The sequence below is a fragment of the Grus americana genome, chromosome 14, assembly GCF_028858705.1.
Source record: "Grus americana isolate bGruAme1 chromosome 14, bGruAme1.mat, whole genome shotgun sequence".
In the NCBI taxonomy this organism is placed as follows: Eukaryota; Metazoa; Chordata; class Aves; order Gruiformes; family Gruidae; genus Grus; species Grus americana.
The window spans coordinates 11,341,493-11,356,081 of NC_072865.1; the positions used below are offsets into that span (position 1 = coordinate 11,341,493).

At 43.8% G+C, this 14,589-nt stretch overlaps 1 protein-coding gene across 1 annotated transcript in view; it reads right to left on the reverse strand.

The window, feature by feature from the left end:
• Positions 1 to 14,589, reverse strand: part of LOC129212571 (uncharacterized) — a 217,049-nt gene that overhangs the window by 200,489 nt on the left and 1,971 nt on the right. The window lies entirely within an intron of this gene.

Consider the following 14,589-nt stretch of genomic DNA (forward strand, 5'->3'; position numbering starts at 1 on the left):
TTGCACTGAGAAAGGAAAAGGCACGGGTCCCAGGCTTGGTCAACAAAGCTGAAGGGTGAAGCATTGCTTCATTTTGAACTTACAGGGACTGTTTGTCCTAATAATGTCCAAGAATGATAAGACAGACCTGCCCTGCAGATGTAACTGCTGTACAGATTCATTATTTAATACCCATTAAATACTACAACTGCAAATTAAGTGCTTCAGCCATTCAGTTATACACACACAACCCTTAACAATAAAACTCTTGATGACAGGAGTGTCAGGGAGGGCACGTACGGCTTTCCTCCCATGCTTTCTGCTATGATACTCTTTATCTAAAGCTTGGACAGAAACCAGAGACATATTTTTAATTCTTGACCAAAAATAATAACAGCAAATGATGTGATGCTTAAAAATAATAACCATACAATCAAAAGCAAACTGTTCTCAGTTCAGTCTAACAACACTTCATTAGTTTGGTGATTAAGTGGCAACCCAAAAGTTAACTTCCTGGAAAATCTGCTGTTGTTATAATGAAATTGCACTGTCAGAGCCATACAATAGGTCTGTCTTTAATAACAATGCAACAGACATTGAGGGAAATTCCTGTGGTCGTCTGTCCTATTCAGATACAGTTATCATCCAATAGATCATCAGCTGTACAAGTCAATGGTGTCGCAAAGTTTTTGACACAGTTAACACATTAACACATTAGACAAATGTAGGATTTGAGCCAATTCTCACCAAAGCCAATGGAAAAACTCCAATGGAGTTGTACTGGGCACAGGGATGATGTCACGCGTATTGTCAATCACGTAGGAAACAAGAAAATCACAGCAGCTCTTTTCTGACATCAGCGTCTGCCTCTACTTGAGGCTTTGGCAGAGCCTCATGAAAGACTGGCTCTTTTTCTCCTGTTTCTTTTAAACACCCTGAGAATCACTTGGGTTTGTTTTTATTTGGCATAGGGCATTCCAAAGGACATTGTCAAGGTTCACAGAACTGAAATCTAAATCATTTTTGTCTTTTCTTAAATTTCATATACTTTTAAAATCGTGATTTGATTTTTACCCTTATAGTTTTCGCAATGCCTTTTAAAATAAAGAAGCAACAAACCCTTGCTTTACAATTAACCCTACCATCATAAATCACGGACCAGCTCCAATCGTGTACTATTGAAGCGTGGTCGTATCAGCAAACGTGCCGGTATATCTAACCACGGAATGTATTTTCTGAGCAAATGTTTAGTAAAACTCACATCATTTGCTGAGTAAGAGTTCATTGGGATTGATTTGCTCAGGAAAGGAACATCACGGATGAAAACATACTGTTCCTTTACAGTCACAATACTAACACAGCAATAAACACTATCTCAACTGGCAAATCAAGCTTAAACCAACAAAATCCTTGTGCAAATGGTGCACAGAAATACCAGAACTCCTAGTTTAAAATAAAAAGCTAAAAAACAAAGAGAGAGAGAGAAAGACTCTATATTAATCATTATGGCACTAATTGCTGCTGGGTTGAAGATCCAGATGAATGAGTGGGCAAGAGAACCTGATCCTAGAAAAATGCTCACAGAGACATAAGTAGGAGCCTAAACCCAAGATAATTTTCCCTTTTTGTAAAATCAGGGCTTCAAGAGCAAAAGGAAACATGTACATTTTCCTGTTAATATAGAAAAATTTTAGCACATCTGCACCAGCCCCTGCAGGGACAAGGCTGCTTCGTGGGCACCCCAGCAGGGAGTCTCTTGCTCTCCATCCCCCCATCCGAGAGCCTGGCAGAGGCAAGAGCTGTGCAGGTGGAGCAGCAGGTCGGCAGCTGAGTTTGTGTTTCCCGTTGCTGTGCTGCTCTCGCAGATGCTGCACCAGAGTCAGCCCCGCTCCCAGGGAGGCTGTGGCACATCCTCTTCTCCTGCGCTGGCTGGACTTCAGGGGACTGTCCTAGCAGCGGGTGTAGTAACCAGGAACATGCTTCCTCCCTCCAGCACACTTTCCTCAGCAGATGTTCGCGGTGTTGCATCTGTTTCTGATGGAGATCCTAGCTTTTGGCCTAATGCAGGGCTTCTGACAGCACCTGGATTAAGCTGCCCTGAGAACAGAGCCTGTGCAAGCACTAACTAAAGGAGGTTTCTAGTGTCCTGTCTCAGAACCTTCAAAGGAAAAGAAGATAAGCAGGTAAATGGCTACTTAGTTGATGATGATCCATTGGGATCAGCCACATAACACCAGCACCCGTTATCAAACTTTGCCAAACATAATACCCTTATCCCCAGAATTTAAATCACTGCAAAAATTATCTCTTTTAATAAGATGGAAACGTGTTGTGAGGGGCTTCATTTTATTTCACTGAAAAAAACCACAACTTTTTTTTTTCAGCTGAAATCCATAGAATACTGCCTGGTTTACGTGGGGACATGGGGAATGAACATTCACTGCAGTGTGCCTGCAGAGGGAAAGAAATTACTTCTCAGAAAGGGCCAAGTTCAGGATTTCAGCCTGCACTTTAAGCAGGGGCTAAGAGTAAAGTCCTGCCTGCTGCAATTGTGAAATCTCTGTAAGCAAGTTTAGAAGCAAGTATTAGCACAGCTGGCAAAGGCTCTCAGCTAGGAAAAAGCTACTCTACTGGTGAACACAGGCAGGAGGGTGCAGATGAACTGGAGTCTGCAAAAGCACATCAGGTGGGGGGCTGTGTGGACTGGAGGGCTCTTGAGAAGCCACTGCAGTATTCATGAAGGATTTAGGTCCTTACACCAAAGTGCTTTACCCACAGCTATTAGTAAAATATTTTTTTCTCTGTTCCCTGCATGGACTCTAGTTTTGCAGACAGCTACGATGAAAACCTTACGAAATGCCAGGCAAAGGGAGGAGATGGACCTGGCACATAATGTGCAACAAGGAGACTGGTTTGGTAAGTCCTGATGGAGCACTTCAGCCCAGTGATGGATTTGGGAAGCACCTTGTACTGAGCTGAACACAAAACTCATTATAGGAAAAGATGCCTGTTCTTACAAGGGCTCCATTAAAAAAAGGTTTTCACAAAAGTCAGGTCATAAGCAACTGAACCAAGGAACTTCAAAATCTACACTGATGAAGAAAAAGAAGGTACGGAATGAACCTAAATTAGACAGATTCCCCCAGGGAAGCAGAAATAGGGGTCTTGTTAAAGCACCAGCTGTTAATTCCCATCTGTATGTAATTTCCATTCCTATCGTCTGCGTAGAATAAAGCCCTTCCAAAAATGATAGTTAGTAAACTGGCTAAAAACTGGAGGAGGCCCAAGTGCAAGCTTGCGGTAGGTGTCCCACAGCTCGGAGGAGACCGTCTGTTTCCCACGTGGGTTTGAGGCTAAATGACATTTCTAGGCAGCATAGAGGCAAAGGTCACCAGTGACAGGATTGCCCAAGTGTAGGGAAACCACATTGGGGAAAACCAGAAGTTGCTGAAGCAGCAGTCACCATCAGCAACTCTTCCCAAGGCCCAGGCAAAACGCTGGCCACTCGGCTGCCATTGAAAGCCACGTTGCTGATCAGAAATAACTGACCCATGGAAAACGTGCACAGCTGAAGTACATGGGAACTGCAAGAAGTAAATAGACTATAATTATCAGCTACATCAGGAGAAATCCAGCTCTTAGTGTTGTTCATGTCTGTATAAGGGGTGGACTTTCAATAAAATGATCACTTCCTCTAGTGCTATGGGCTTCTGAGTGACCTCCACTTCAGCTACCCATTGCTTTACCACGCTGTGAACTGTAGCTGAATTAACTGAGTAAGGTGCTGGTTTGGGGTGAGTTCATCCATCTGTTAACTGTGCTAATACATTTTCCCCAGGACAGTTTTCAGACATCTCCAGTGGATGGGAATAAGAACAAGTGGTGAGTGTGGGGGGCAACTCATGGTTTCCCCACCGCTCCTCCAAGGTGACAGAGATGAACTGCTCACCACATGGACTCTGAGTAAAATTGTGGCAAAACCCATTCACAACGCAAAGGATTCTCCATGTGCTGATGCCATTTCAACTGGCTGATGGGAATCAGCTGTTCACTGCTGGACCAGTTGATGCTGGACCAAAGACCATATTCTGCAGGAGAATGACATGACCGAGTAGCAGGTGCAGCTGGTGGAAAGTCACATCACAGGGACAGAGTTCAGTGTACCCGCTGTCACCAGAGAAGAGATTGGCTCTGAAATAGCTTAGTGAGTTAAAGGCTGGCAGACACGACAGCAGAAGGAAGAGAAAGGACAAAACAAGAAGAGCGGCTCTCATTAAATGCTAGTCCCTTCTCCAAAAATGAAGAAGTTAGGACCCAGCCTTCCTCCAAAATCAGGTTGTGCTTTAACCCGACAGAGCTCTCCAGAAGCTCTGTCATCATCGCACTGGTCAGATGGCAATAAAAGAGAAACAAAATCACATCCTGGAGCACAGCCAGAGGCAACTACCTAAATTGCCCTCAGCAGACCCAATTGCAGCAGTAAGAAATGCCAAGAGATACTTAGGCATACGCATTGACTATTGAAACCTTCATTTACAAACAACTCTACTGTTATCCCCATGTAGCAGACACCCAGGATAAAACACCAAGAGTGAAATATGTTTGCAGTTTAGATATGGTGCCATCAGACTAAAACAGTACCCAAATATCAAGGCAAAACAAATAGTGATACCAGGGTCTACTGAATGTTATTCAAACCCATAAATGTTCAAGAGATATGTCAGAGAAAAACACAAAATCTAACCCAAGATTTGAGAAGTGAAAACATCTTCACTTAGATTATGTTGTTTGTGTCCTTAAAACACAGAGGGAACTTTTGGTTGGAGAGTAACAGACTCCAAATAATTTTAATGAGATAAAGTTTAAATTTGCAGGGATTACACATTAATTTAAGAGAAATCATATCCTCCTGGTGGGACATTTAATCACCCGATTATTTCAGGAGACAGGCTTTGGCACGCTAAGGTGATGGAGATGTTTGTAGCCTCCAGGAAATTGTACAGGTTAGCTCGAAACTTCACAGAAGAGGCACATAACTACTATGTCAGCTAATTAATAGAGATTTTTGATTGGAAAAGGAATACTCAATGCATTTTAGACAGTTAAAATTGCCTGAAATCAATCCCTTCTCATTTATCTGAATTCAAAGGACTTCAAAACCAAGCCTATCTCAAATCACCAGTCCATCTCATCTCCTCCAAAATACCTTCAAGCTGGCGTTGATCTGCATTTGAACCGGTTGAGGCGATTGGTAGGCAGTGATTGTGTCACTTGAGGAACTTATAAAGGTTTTGAGAGCAAAATCCGTATTCCAGTATTAAACTGCAAGGTGTTGTATGCGAAGACCAGGAGTAAGTTTGGAGTTCCCTGGGATGTGCTATATTCCCTCTACTCCCCCGTTTTTTGCAGGGTGGGTAACACGTACAAGCTCACCTGGGTTAAGCCTCCTGAGTCTGTCTCTCTTTTGTTAGGTCTGTTGAAGCACAAAATATAACTCAGGCTCCTTGACTTGTTCTTGCGTAACACTGTCACAAGACCAGTTTGAATCTATTCTCACTGCTCTTTAGCCAGCTGGGGACATCTGCACTGAATGCTGCTTTCCAGGCACGTGGTCAGGAATGTATACACAGACTGTATGTATAGACATGCATACCCATACATCTCCAAGGGTGCCCTGGATTGTACCGTGTAAGGGGTGCTCTGGTGGGGGTACACTGTGGTTTCTGTACCTAACAAGTCTTACCTAGCAATGAAGGAACTAAACAGCCTCTTTTTGCAAATACAAAAACAAAGATTTTGGCTTGCTTAGTACATCGAGACTGCCACGCGTGTTCATTGAAAGAAAGGCAAATGCTGAGGGAACTCCGTAACCCTCCCAGACAGATGCAGAAAAGTATTTGGAAATACCCCAGTGTGTTCCAGCAGCCTATAATGGGAGACTGGCTGTGGAAGAAGAATTGCTGGTATGATCTCAGGACTCAGCCCGCTGTAGTCAGACAGTCTGCCCACAATGATGGGCCCAGCCAAGACAATACAAGCTTTATACTCACTGATAATCTAGACCCAAATACAAACAACACCCCCTTGCCTGACTATGCTACTCAAGCGGGCAGATGAACAAGGAAATGTAACGTAGATAGCAGGCTACCTGGTCTCCTAGTTTCAACACTAGTGAAATTTCTTTGCTGCTTTCAAAAACTCCTAATGGGGCCAGTTGAAATGATGGATGAAAACAGCTCCTCCAGCCACAGGCAGTGCTGGATATTCCTATGAGTACTAAGCTCCTGTGTGTATTACACGGCTGCCTCTATTCAGGACGCTAAAAAGAAGTTCAGTCCTGCTTGTATATGCTGGAATCATTACATACGATGTTCTCATAAATCATATAAATGAGTATTGCTATGTCATTAGCTAGGACGGTTGCTGTTATTATTGAAAAACCTTCTGGCAATCCAATCCTAGTGCCATCCAAGCTGAGGTTGGCCTCAGTGCAATTTATACCTGTCTCAAGTCTGTGCCCTGCAAACATTTTCCACAAAATACTCTGGCAGCTAAACAGTCAGTGTTAAGGCTGCTGTGCCCATTCTCCATCATGTTCCCCAACCCAAGGGTGAGACAGGTTGACACGGAGCCATGTCATCAGCCACGCACCACCGGGAGCTGCATCCTCCTCCAGGCTGCTAGTGCTCTGCACCCCTGGAGCGGGGTCTGCTCCACAACCGCTGCACATCCGAGCCAGAGACAGCCTGGTTTCCACCAGGTATGAAACACCTCGCGTGTCACAGGAGACTGGGGAGAACCAACCCCAGCCTTCCTGCTGGGGACATTATACACACAAATGAATCTCAGTGGACACTCTCAGGGCACCCAGCAAAGCCGCTGATGAAAGAAGACACAAAAGCATAGGCAGCATTTACCTCAGCCAATGTGCTGTCTATTATCAGAATAGAAACTTGACTAAACATGGAGATTTGAAAAGGCAGAGAGAACAGGAGTCCCAGGAGGCAGCAAAAGACCATGGACACCCTGTCTGTGGTCTCGTTCTGCACATTCCACCCTCCAGTCAGCTCTGTCTGAACCACTTACCCAGAGTCCAACTGATTCCTGTGGATTTTCAAGAAATATGAATCCTAAAACAAGATGTACTGTAAGTTCAGTACATGGTATTAAAGCTAGTATCCATCATGTCAATTCTGTCTTTTCAGTTTATTCATTCTGCTTGTTATTATCATCTGACTATAATCTACTCATAAACAATACCCTTACAATTTTTCCATGCCTATTTATTTCCTCAGTCATTTACTTGGTTTCCTGAGGCTATCAAAAAAAAAAAAATTATATAAACACATATCTCTTCTGAAATGGTCCCTAACTACTTATAAATGCAATATGACATCGATCAAAAATCAAAGCATATTTGGCACATGAGACCCACCACTGGCTATGAAAACGGGTGTAGCTGAAATAGCCCCACGAAAGGACCCACCCAACCCTTATACAGAATGCGTTTACATAAATACAGGGTTCAGGCTTGGTCCATAGACTGGCAAAATTCTTAAGCAGGTGGGGGAAAAGCCACCTGAACGACAGCACAGGGGGACATCTGTGCACCAGCCAGACATGCAGATATAGTTGTACAGTACTGCAGCACCACAGCTTATTTACAGTTGGATGGGTGAAAGAGTGGAAGAATTTAATTCCATTCATGGACACGTTTCCAGAATAAAATCTGATTACACCAGAATAGAGGAGACAGCAAATATTATCTCTGAGGGCTTTTCTCACAGAAAAAAACCAGCATCCAGCAATTCATCCAATTTGGGTTATAGATTTAAAGTAATTTAGAATAAGGAGAAAAAAAACCTTCTGAAATAATGCCTTTGCAGACATGAGAAACTACCATGTACGGTCCCATGCCGATGAGCCCAGTTGTAATCCAATCTTTGCTTTCTGCTGACTAGCTGAGCTCTCGTGGTTTATTATGTCAGTGGAACCCCTCAAAAGAATTATAGCCTTTTATTCAGCTCCGAACCATGTATTATTATGAACACTAAACTGGTTCAAATAGTCTATTGGTCCTGCTATAACATTAGGCAAAGTCTTAAGTAATTACCTATCTCTTCAAAGAATGTGTTTTCATTGGCATCAGATCCCGCTGAAAGCAGGCGTGCATGCTTGCGGATATACTGTGCACAATGTCCCCGGAGCAAGCACATGGCAGTGTATAAACAACAGGACAGAGCTCCCGCCACCACAGCACTGCAAAATAAAAGGCTTCCACAGCAAGCAAAAATCTAATCTTAATTAATCATTATAAAACCACATTAAATTATGCTCCAGATAAATACAGATATGGATGATGCAGGTAACGTGCACGTCACAGTGGCAAACTGCAAGTTACTTTGTGATAAATAATAATTAAAACTTTGTTATAAATAGTAATTAAAGGTATTAATAAAGCAACTTTGAAAATCGATGTTAGCATCAGCTCTGCCAGAAGAGGGGCTCAGGCAGGTTCCTGTATCCAAGAGGTCCCAGTGGAATCAGTAGACTCCGTGTCAGCAACAGGACTTTGATTTGTATTTTCAAATACAAACTGCTCGTCTAACACCCGCAAAGCAGCAATGCCACAGCTTTACGACTGCTACATTGAGCCCTGGTTTTTCTACACACTGTCTGCAAGTCCTGCTCATAACTGTTAAGATTTGGGGAATCTTCTTAGTCTCAACCGTCTGGGCTTGACAATTAACTATTCCCTGAAAAGTCTGGCGGTTTGTTTTTTTTTTTTTTAATGTGAATTTCATGTAGGTTACAAACACAAGTATCTCTAAGCCAACGTGGTTTACAGGCTGCGCTGTGTGTCAGAACATCTGCCTAGATCCCGTACGAGTGAAATGAGAGGTCCCACCAAGCAATTGTAGTTAGGCCATGGGAACAGTTAAGACCTATGGGTTAGTTCTTGTCTGATCTGCACTAAGTCCCAAAGCAGTGGGAAGACCGTCTACACGTACAAAGTGAAATGTGGTTACGAAAAGCCACTGAGAGCCCAAGATGGGACTGTAGAGGTGGTTTTCTGTCTCATTGCTCTTACCCGCTCTGCAGAATTACATTTAATTTGTTTGGTCCAACATAACAACAAAAACTGACCCTTAATTTCAGCATCAGCTGTTGGCTGAAGAGAATCAGTGGAGAAAAAGCATTGGAGAGGCAGGCAAACCATCCATTCAATTTGTGTTTGCTGGCATCTGCACGGCCATTCACAGGAGAGGCAGATTCACTTTCAATCTGAGGTCAATCCAACTGAGAGCCAGGACCGGCGAGTAGGGAAATTTAAGAGCGTTATATTGTTTGGACTCTGATTCTGGAATCATTGTACTCTGCCGAGAGTCGTACTTTGTGGGCGGTGACTACAGTGCTATAATTACCACTATAATTACACTGGCATGTTTCCTTCTTGGCGAGCCCCGTGGAATTACAGTCCCGTTACCTGACCAGAGTTTCTGATAGTCCTAGCACGATGGGTGATAGCACTTTTTTTGGCCTGGCCACAATCTGATAGGGTTAGTATTAATTGGAAGGCCAGGAATGCCAAGACAGTTTCTTCCAGAGGGAAAACAAAAAGATGTTGTCAATGTCCACTTTGACTGCAACTATCACTTGTGGCTCCTTCAGGAGGTGAGGTGGAGGAGGAACCAAGGAACCAAGGAATCTGGCACTGCAAAGGAGAAGGACACCCTGGGACTAGCAAATCTCACCCATCTTTAACTTCTGCCTCATGTAACTGCGTCATAAATACACATAAGCTGTGTGTGTCCAATAAATATGTCAGCCATGACAATTAAATTATTTGCATTGGGCTTTGGCATTAATATCGTAGTGGTAATTCTCATCTCTCCTACAGGTATTGTTTCAGGATTTGGTGGGTTCAAAAATGCAAAAACATCTTGTGTTGCAGGTGGAACCCGGTTCATCTCTAGGTCTTGATCCTGCCCATAATGAAACACCTGTTAACCTTGAATCGTGTAAAACCAGGAGGACACCGTATATACCAGGTGGTCTTCTGATAGGGGACTCGGATGACACTTTTTTGCTTTATATGAAAGCATGTTTTTCCCAAAATCAAAGAGGATTTTTTGCAGAAGAGCTGTGATGACTCTCCCTGCTCCTCCAAGCAGGATCTGACACTGCAGCCCTCGGCTGGGAGACGGAGCTCGCTGTGTCCCAGCAGGACATTGTCTGGGTGAAACCAGAGACTCCACATCTTTCACAGATTCTTCTTTTCTTTGTAACACACAAGGGAATTCAGTTTTGGTGACTTCACTGAACAATCCTCTGAATCAAAGCTTCTTCTCAAAACTCTTTTCTCTAGTTTCTGATGTATTTTTCTCCCTGCGGATTTGGAGTCCGACCTGGCAATATGGGTGTTACAGGATGTTCAGCACTTCTCTGCGTCAAGCCACAGCTGACTGAGGTAGCCATTTCACTCAAGGAAATTATTTGAGGTTTTCTGAGAGCCTCTTGACAGTAGGTAAAGATTGTTTCAGCTTGTGGGAGTGCCAGCTAGAGCCCTTTATAACCTGAATGACATGTAATGTCATAAAAACTCCTGCTAAAACTCACTCTGTCCTTTCAAGATGGCAATTTTGACATCAATGTCTGTCTTTTCAACCATCACATAGCAGCTCATCTGGATAAGAAATCACAAGTCGGAGGTTGCCTACAAGTATGTCCTAGCAAGACTCCCTTCCACGTATTATTTTAGTTAAGAATGTAATGCAGCATGTCTTGCAGATCTCTTCCCCATTCTCTCAGGGGAAAAAAAAATGTACTACTGTGAGAAAAGGAAAGACGTAGATGCTTTTGGCCAATGCTCTTATCTGGTGACTAAGCAGACTGTAGGCTGATATGTCTCAATCTGAACAGCCACATTTTGACGACCCTTTCGCACATAATTACCAACAGAGCTTCTATTTTTCTTTAGCTAGTGCAGTAGTCACAGAAATCATGACTGCTCGGCATTATCTGCCTTATATTAGTTGTAATCACATCACATTTTTGTTTATATCCACAAGTAATAAAAACCATGCATATCTTTAGTTTGACTTAAAGAATAAAGTAAGTACATAATTCTGGCAAATTGTTTGGAATTATAGTTTAACGGCATCTGGTTCAGATATTCTGCTGTAAATTGTTGGCACCGACATTGCCACTTTTTTTTTATTGGAACCAATATGTTCTCAGAAACATGTGTTTTTCGTCCAACTTCCATGTAATCCATTTTATGAAGGCCGCAAAGCTTACGAAGTTTAAAACTTAAACTACCTGCGCAGAAGGGATTGTTTCTGGACACTCATTACACAGCTGATTAACTGAGGAATAAACAATTCTGGCATGCAACCTAGCGTGTCTGTTGTTTTGGCTTTGTGTCTCAAGGAGTTGTCTTTCTCGAAATACCTCCCCAGGTACAATGTGTACATTCCACCCTGTTTTGCTCACAAATTACATACCTCTCTTTTATGTCAAGTCCAATATAGCTGCACCAGGTTTTCTCATTCCACATAAAAAGTAACCAATTACTTGAGTAAATACCTGTTTTAAAAATATCACAGAGTGGTTTCCTGCTGCTCTAAATACTAAAATGTTTGGCAGGATTTCTGACCCTTATAAATCTCTCAAATAGTTCATATTTTATCAAAGAAGCCAGACCATCTTTAAACCTAGTGCATAACTCATTGAGAACATTTCTCAAATACTTGATTTTTACACAAGCAATCAGAAAAAAAATGGTTGTATAATTTTTTAATATAATTAGCTCTGACTTTTCTTGTATTTCATTCTCTGTGGCTTTACTGTCAACGTCTGCTCATTCATCACAAAAACTACAGTTACCAGAGATTCCAAAATACTAAATCAATGATAAATGGAGGAAAACTGGCTTAAAATACAACCCTTTGAAACTTCCCAACAGACCTACATTTACTGACCCTAACAGGTTCTCCAGTGTCAAATCCCATTTCAGTCACTGTCAGCAGCTTTATTTGCACCATCCAAGAACCAACTTGTGGGAATTAAATCAACACGTTCCCAGAGCAGGTCCCACACCAGGAGGAACCAAGTCCAAGAGGAAACTTCCCTCAGCTCTCCCCGACCACTTTCCCAGCGATGCTTTGCAGCTCTGACTGGCTTTGTAATGATGTGTCATTTGCAAGTCAGCACCTTGCACTAAGCCCCGAGGTGGGGAAATTACCCAGGAGAAGAGGCAACAATAAATTCCCCCGTCTTGCTTATTTTCTCAAGCCTGATGAAATCCCATTGCACTGCTGGGGCTGCACAGCACAGCTTACTGTAACTCTGCTGTGAAACGCGTTTAGTCACAGATAAACCCCAGAATCCAGACCTCGGCACACCTTCCCCACAGCATCCTCTTCCCTTTTGAAGTCATCGGCCTCTCCGTCCTTCGTAACAGGGTGTGCTCATTCTCTCCCTGTTCGCTGGAGCCTCTTGCACAGCATTCCTCAGCCTTCACCTGCCCAAAACAGTAGCTCTTCTCCCTAAAAACTCCAAACAATTAAATGCTTCCCATTTAAAGGTAGTTGCAAAATGCTTGTGCTACTGCTTGATCATAAAAAGTTTTAATCAAATCATGAAACACTCTTAAAAAGTAAAACCTATGTATGTTAACTAAAGGGAACTCAAAAGTGTATTCCTAAAAGCCAACAGTCGTTCAAAACTGCTGGAAGTGATCCTCTCTGAAGTGTTACTCCTCAAACATGCCATCAAACACCTCGCAACCGGACACCATCCTGCAGTCAGGCGCCTGCGTCCACGCAAGCTCCCTGCTGCTGTGGAGCAAAGCTGCAGGCTCAGTGCCTCAGTGCCTCGGGATTCAGGCATCCCAAGTCTCCTGGAAACCAGCCTCTAAATCACTGGAATTGCTAACTATTCTATAAAATTACCTGGCACTCAAACTGGCAGTCGATTGTGCTGCCAAGGAGCGAGTTACACTGTGCTCCAAAAGATGCCAAATTTGCTAGAGCATGACTTGTGTACCATGAGCATTTTTCCTGACAGCGCTCACCTTTAAAATGCAGGCGCAGCTTCTTGCCTTGCTAAGGAAGGACTGAGTGGAACCAGATCCTCTAATCCCAGGAGCACCCTGATGAGTGACCTCGAGAGAGAAAAACAGGGAAAAATCCTACAGCTCTGAGTGCCACCCGCCGCCCAGCAATGTCTGCTGAGAGGAAAAAATGGGAAATGCTCAGTGTGCTGACAGCCGGCAGATTTCTTCACCAAACAGTGACACGAGGGGGTGCTATTTTAGGCACGGGTTTGGTAAGGAAAAGAGACGTGAAAATAACCTTGGAGGGAGCAATTAATACAATATGGGCTGAAGGAGAGGATAAGCCTCACTAGGGCAGCCAGGGCTGCATGGTTCAAAGGACATGCTCCAAGAAAGGATGAGACCCGGCCAGAGAAGCCAGCCAGAGGGAGGAACCTGGAGTCTGGCACATGGAGGATCTACGGAATTCCTTTAAGTCAAAAGGACAAAACCCATCCGAAAATTGTAACTTTAAGAAGAGGCAGAAAGATTGATGAGGAGTGGCTGCAGGAGGGCATCAGACCTAAAGCAGCGGGGAAAAGGCATTAGGAGAAAGCACAATTTGTGAGGCAGAAGGAAAAAATATACATATATATATTAGATGCGTAATACAAACTTGCTGGTTAGGAACAGTACATTGGTTGTTACCTCCTCCAACTGAGAAAAACTGTTGTCCCTTAAATTCTCCTGCCTGCACTCCCTTCGAGCTGCTCCTGAGTTCATTCAGTCCCTGGTCTTTGAACACTGGAGATGAGAATTGTTAAAGTCGAGCTAGTTAGACCTAGCAAAGGCAATTGAATAGCAAAACTCTTCAGCAGTATAAAGTGTAAGAGAACAAGGGGGCCACTAAGCACTCGGAGTGAGGTAAAAATGAATAAGAAAACCTATTCCTTTAATAGACCTGTTGTCAAAAAAGGCAGAGCCCATCCCAGGGGCACAGGGGCTTTGCAGACATCTGCACTGGCACAGTGAATTCCTTAGAGGAAAGCTGCAAGTTGCAGTTTACAAGGCAGCAGCATATTGATAAAAGGGAATTTCCACATGAGCTTGGCAGCACCGTTAAGAATTTCAATCTTAAAAAGGTGTTTCGAAGTCAAACCCTAAAGAACGATAAACAAACTTTGCACCGCTCTTTCCCAGCAAACAAACCTCCAGGCCTGGGACAAAACCAGAGAAGGCCCAGGCGAGCAAAGCCAGCGGGGATGTCTCAGGGGCTGCAAGGGGGGGGTGTCAAAACATGCCTGCCGGTGCATAGCCATGGAGCCATGGTCCTGCAGCGCGGTGTCACGTCCCGCCAAGGAGACCCTTGCTCGGGGAGGTGTGAGTGGATTTCCTCAAGTGCATTTTGACAGCTGTGAGGAAGCGGGCGGCAGCAGCAGCTGGAGACATTCCTGGCTGCACCCCCCCGGCGGGACCCCCACCCCCGGCACGGCACAGCGCGCCCCGGCAGCGCCGGGGGCTGCTGGAGGAGGCAGGAGCCGCATGGGGCCTGCGGGGTCTGATGAAACATC